Source organism: Rhinopithecus roxellana, chromosome 3 (genome assembly GCF_007565055.1).
Source record: "Rhinopithecus roxellana isolate Shanxi Qingling chromosome 3, ASM756505v1, whole genome shotgun sequence".
Taxonomy (NCBI): Eukaryota; Metazoa; Chordata; class Mammalia; order Primates; family Cercopithecidae; genus Rhinopithecus; species Rhinopithecus roxellana.
In genome coordinates, this window is record NC_044551.1 from 66,579,520 (window position 1) to 66,585,418 (window position 5,899).

Consider the following 5,899-nt stretch of genomic DNA (forward strand, 5'->3'; position numbering starts at 1 on the left):
ACTGTAAGTTTCTTAGAAAAGTCCTGTTCCATCACTTTTGTCATTGCTGTTAGGCATTTCACTTATCCATATATTATATAAACATATGTAGCAACAAATTGTTATAATTATTTAATTAAACACAAATTTTATATTTTTTTCATAAAATAAGAAAAATAAAAAATATTGTTTATCGTAGTCTATTCCTTTTCTCTTGCTCTTTATTTCTAAGTTTCGGGCCTGCATTATTTTTATTCTTCTTGAAGAACTTTTATCATTTATTATAAGGCAGATTTAATGATGATTAATTTCCTCAGTGTTTAATTTTCAGAGGATGTCTTATTTTTCCTTCATTTTGAAAGATAATTTTTCCTGATATCCAATTCTAAGTGGTTTTTTTAATACGTTAAATATTTAACCCTAATCTTTTCTTGCTTATGGACTTATGATAAGTTTGCTGTAATTCCTAATCTTATTCTTCTCTAGGTATTTTCCCTCTTTCATTTCCTCAAGAGTCTTTTTTGACCTTTGGCTGTCTGAAATTTGAAAATAATATGTGTCATTTTGTGAGTGTGTGTGTGTGTGTCTATCACGCCTGTTGTCTCTGAGCTTCCTGAGTCTTTGTTTTGGTGTCTATCCTTAATTTTGTAAGGTTCTTGGCCATTGTTCATTGAAGTATTACTTCTGCTACACTACCTCTTTATTCCTCTTTTAGTATTACTATTATGTATTTGTTGAAGATTTTCAAAATGATCCTGGTTTTGGGACATTCAGTTCTATTTTTTGTTGTTGTTATTAGTTTTGTCCTTTGCATTAAGTTTAAGATGATTCAACTGGTCTAATTTTAAGCTCACTAATTTCTTTCCTAGGCCATGTTCAGTCTACTGATTATCTATCAGACAACATTCTTCATTTCTGTTAGTGGTTTTCATTTCTAGCATTACCTTTTGATTTTTTTCTCATAATTTCCTTTACTTAAATTGTCCATCTTTTAAGTTGTCTACTTTTTCTATTGCAGATAACTAACTTCTTATCTGTATCATATCCGAGTTTAGTTTGTTTGCTTTCTTCATTGCTTCTTTTCTTCATGGGCATGACTAATAATAATTTTATTGAAAGGCAGATATTTTGTAATGGGTAATACAATATGTATATTTAATATCATGTCTTAAATATATCTAAGGCATTCCAGGTTTATGTGCTACCAACAAAACACAGTTGCCCCAGACATGTGCCTCTTCCAATGTTCTCTATGTAGGTGAATGACATTATCAGCTATAGAATTGCATATATTCTTATTTGTTTTACCTAGTAAAAAATAAGGTATTTTATAACCTTCCCTCCATCTACACCACAATACCTGCTCATGCAATTATATCGCTTACCTGGAAATCAGCAGTTAACTTTTTGTTTTTCCCATACTAGCCATAGATTACCTCTGCTCCATTTTCCCCATAGCAATCAGAATAATATTTTAAAATCTGAAAATGCCAACAAACACACAAAATATTTTAATTGTTTTCATTCTTTTTTAGACAAAGACAACTGTTAGGCTGGGCACAATGGCTCACGCCTATAATCCCAGAGCTTTGGGAGGCCAAGGCGGGTGGATCACGAAGTCAAGAGATCAAGACCATCCTGGCCAACACGGTGAAACCCCATTTCTACTAAAAATACAAAAATTAGCTGGGCGCTAATGTGGTGGTGTGCGCCTGTAGTGCCAGCTACTCAGGAGGGTGAGTCAGGAGAATCACTTGAATCCGGGAGGTGGAGATTGCAGTGAGCTGAGGTTGCACCATTGCACTACAGCCTGGCAACAGACTCCGTCTCAAAAAAAAAAAAAAAAAAGAAAGAAAGAAAAAGACAACTGTTATCCTGATCAATAAAAACCTAAAACCCTCTCCCTAAGTGTCTCTTCAGCTTTTTTTCATATCATGCATCTTTATTGTATTCTTTGCTCTGTCTTCTCTGACCTTTTACTTTTTGGGGTCTCTGTACTCATTAAGAATGCCCCTGCATATCGCATTACACTTCATGTGCTATTTCCTGTGTCTTGGCTTCTCTATGCTGCCCCACTTTTTATCTGGCTTTTTGATTATTCAACCATTAATGCATTATATTCCATTTTTTGATTTCCACTTTCACTAATCATGATTATGTCAAATCTTACTTCCATAAGCTCTCAAAGAGTTAGTTCCTTTATAGCAGTAAAGATGGATACACATTTATAGTGTCTGTTGCGTTTGATTAATGTGCTTCTCTATCTCTGGATTATAAGTACAAAGCAGGCCAAAATCACATCTGTTTTTGTTATCAACACTTACAAAAAATCATAACAACTTTAAGGGTTCAATGGTGTTTTGATAAATATTTATACATTAACTTCCTGCTGAAATTAGTCCCCAGACTTAAACATTTGAAAACTATTTATTGAGCCCCTCCCATACTGTTGTCTCAATACTAGGCATTAAAAATACAATGATGCCTAAAATATACTTATGCATCCTCATGAAACTAGGAGGATCCTCATGAAGCAATGAGTCTAATAGATAGCATAAGTGTTAGGTATTACTTTTTAGTCTCAGAAACATATATTAAAAGGTCTGTAAAACAATAGACTATTCAAAATCTATCTTGTCTGTATTCACCATGTAACCTTTACATTTAAGTGTTATTCAAATATAAAGAAACGAATTATGAAAAAGTAAGACAACTTCCACTTTTGGGGGCATATACATCTTTATAGGAATAATCAGTTGTATCTATTTTATCAGGTACCCCCTGAGTCAACACATAAGTATAAGAAGAAAAAATGCTAGAAAATAAATGCAAAATATTTTAAATAAAAGAAGTTTAATGTACAAAACTAAAATAGAGTGGAAAATAAAGTTTCATTTCCTAAAAATTCTGTTTCTTCTCATAACCAGTTCAGAAAACAAAACAAAACTGAATGTATAGATGTACAAAAGCAATTCTATCAAATGGCAAGAATATCATTTTGAAGTTTGCATCTTTCTAATAGTGGATATCTCAGTTTTACTACTTTGCACTGTTGGTCTTCTTCTGAGAGCCTCTAAAATTTTACTGGAAATTCAGGAAAATCATGTCTATCCTATAATACACCATAATTTTCTTCAGTTGTTCCTATAAGCTAAGAAAAATATAGTGAGATAGTTCAATAACAGAAAACTCATATCTTTCTGATTTTGGATATTACAATTACTATTTTGTATGATTGAATCCCATGCTCAGACCTTCAGTGTTTTATTTGAAATTCATGAAATTATATATAGCTTGTAATGTAGATATTTCTATAACAAGTTATGGAAAACAAAGTGATATAATACAGCGTAGGCTTCTCCAGATGTCCATCCAAAGAAAAATCGTATTGAAATAGAGGCCCAACCAGGCGTGGTGGCTCAAGCCTATAATCCCAGCACTTTGGAAGGCCAAGGAGGGTGGATCACTTTAAGTCAGAAGTTCAAGACCAGCCTGACCAAAAGTGTGAAACCCCATCTCCACTAAAAGTACAAAAATTAGCCAGAGGAGGAGCAAGCTGGAACGGGAAGTGGTTGCATAGTCTCCGGGATCCTGAGGCCTGGAAGAGGGGTCTGTGCATGGCTGACTGGCTTTGCCCCGAGTCAGGTCCCAAGCCGGCCTCCCTTGGGCCAGCCCAATGTGACTGAACCCAGCGGAGCCTGAGCAAGGAGCGGGTCCCTCATGGAGTCAGAGGGCGGGAGGAACATGACATCGCGGGGATGGTTTCACCCAAATATCACTGGTATGGAGGCAGAAAACCTGATGACAAGAGGAGTTGATGGCAGCTTTTTGGCAAGGCCTAGTAAAAGTAACCCTGGAGACTTCACACTTTCCATTGGAAGAAATGGAGCTGTCACCCACATCAAGATTCAGAACACTGGTGATTACTATGACTTGTATGGAGGAGAGAAATTTGCCACTTTGGCTGAGTTGGTCCAGTATTACGTGGAACATCATGGACAATTAAAAGAGAAGAATGGAGATGCTGTTGAGCTTAAATATCCTCTGAACTGTGCAGATCCTACCTCTGAAAGGAACTGAAATACGACGTTGGTGGAGGAGAACAGTTTGATTCTTTGACAGATCTTGAGGAACATTATAAGAAGAATCCTATGATGGAAACATTGGGTACAGTGCTACAACTCAAGCAGCCCCTTAACACGACTTGTATAAATGCTTGTATAAATGTTGCAGAGTTTGAGAACTAAGCAAATTAGCTGAGCCATAGACAAAGTCAAACAAGGCTTTGGGAAGAATTTGAGACACTACAACAACAAGAGGGCAAAACTCTCTACAGCTGAAAAGAGGGTCAAAGACAAGAAAACAAAAACAAAAAAAGATATGAAAGCATCTTGCCCTTTGATCATACCAGGGTTGTCTTACAAGACAGTGATCTCAATCAGCCTGTTTCAGATTACATCAATACAAATATCATCATGTCTGAATTTGAAACCAAGTGCAACAATTCAAAGTCCAAAAAGAGTTACATTGCCACACAAGGCTGCCTGCAAAACATGGTGAGTAACTTTTGCAGATGGTGTTCCAGGAAAACTCCCAAGTGATTGTCATGACAACAAAAGAAGTGGAGAGAGGAAAGAGTAAATGTGTCAAATACTGGCCTGACGAGTATGCTCTGAAAGAATATGGTGTCATGCATGTTAGGAAGGTCAAAGAAAGCACCCTTCATGACTATACGCTAAGAGAACTTAAACTTTCAAAGATTGCACAAGGGAACATGGAGAGAATGGTCTGACAATACCGCTTTCAGACCTGTCTGGACCATGGAGTGCCCAGCGACTCCGGGGGCATGCTGGACTTCCTGGAGGAGGAGCATCATAAACAGGAGAGCATCATGGATGTAGGGCCATTTGTGTTGCACTGCAGTTCTGGAATTGGCCGGACAGGGACGTTGATTGTGATTGATACTCTTATTGACATAAGCAGAGAGAAAGGTGTTGACTGTGACATTGATGTTCTCAAAACCATCCAGATGGTGTGGTCTCAGAGGTCAGGGATGGTCCAGACAGAAGCGCAGTACTGATTTATCTATATGGCAGTCCAGCATTATATTGAAACACTACAGCACAGGATTGAAGAGCAGAAAAGCAAGAGGAAAGGGCACAAATATACAAATATTAAGTATTCTCTAGCAGACCAGACAAGTGGAGATCAGAACCCCATCCTGCCTTGTACTCCAACACCACCCTGTGCAGAAATGAGAGAAACAGTGCTAGAGTCTGAAAACGTGATGCAACAGCAGAAAAGTTTCAGATGAGAAAACCTGCCAGAACTTCAGCACAGAAATAGATGTGGACTTTCACCCTCTCCCTAAAAAGATCAAGAACAGATGTGAGAAAGTTTATGTGAAGACAGAATTTGAATTTGGAAGGCTTGCATTGCGGTTGACTACCTCTGATAAGCAAAATTTGAAACCATTTAAAGAACACTGTATTTTAACTTAACAATACCTGCTTCCCAATTACTTATTTCCCCAGATAAGAAGAATCATCTCTATAATGTAGACAACATTATATTTTATAGAATTTGTTTTATCTTGAGGAAGCAGTTAAATTGTGCACTGTATTTTGCCGATGGTGGGGATTCAGAGTCTAGTAATAGGCTTTTTTTTTTTCTTCTTTTTACAACCTTAACCAGTTTATTTTTTTTTTTTTTTTTTTTCCTCATTATGGGGGATAAGAAGAAATGATTTGGGAAAATTAAGTAACAACATTCTAGAAAAGTGAGAACAATCTCATTTACCATCGTGTATCCAGTAGTGGGTAATTCATTTTGATGGCTTCTATTTTTGGCCAAATGAGAATTAAGCCAGTCCCTGAGACTGTCAGAAGCTGACTAGGCTACCTTTGTGTTGGCATTAAAG

General features: G+C 36.7%; 1 pseudogene; it reads left to right on the top strand.

Moving 5' to 3' along the window:
- The first annotated feature begins 3,723 nt into the window (after nucleotides 1-3,723).
- Nucleotides 3,724-5,293, top strand: LOC104677904 (annotated as a pseudogene).
- The last annotated feature ends 606 nt before the right edge of the window (nucleotides 5,294-5,899 follow it).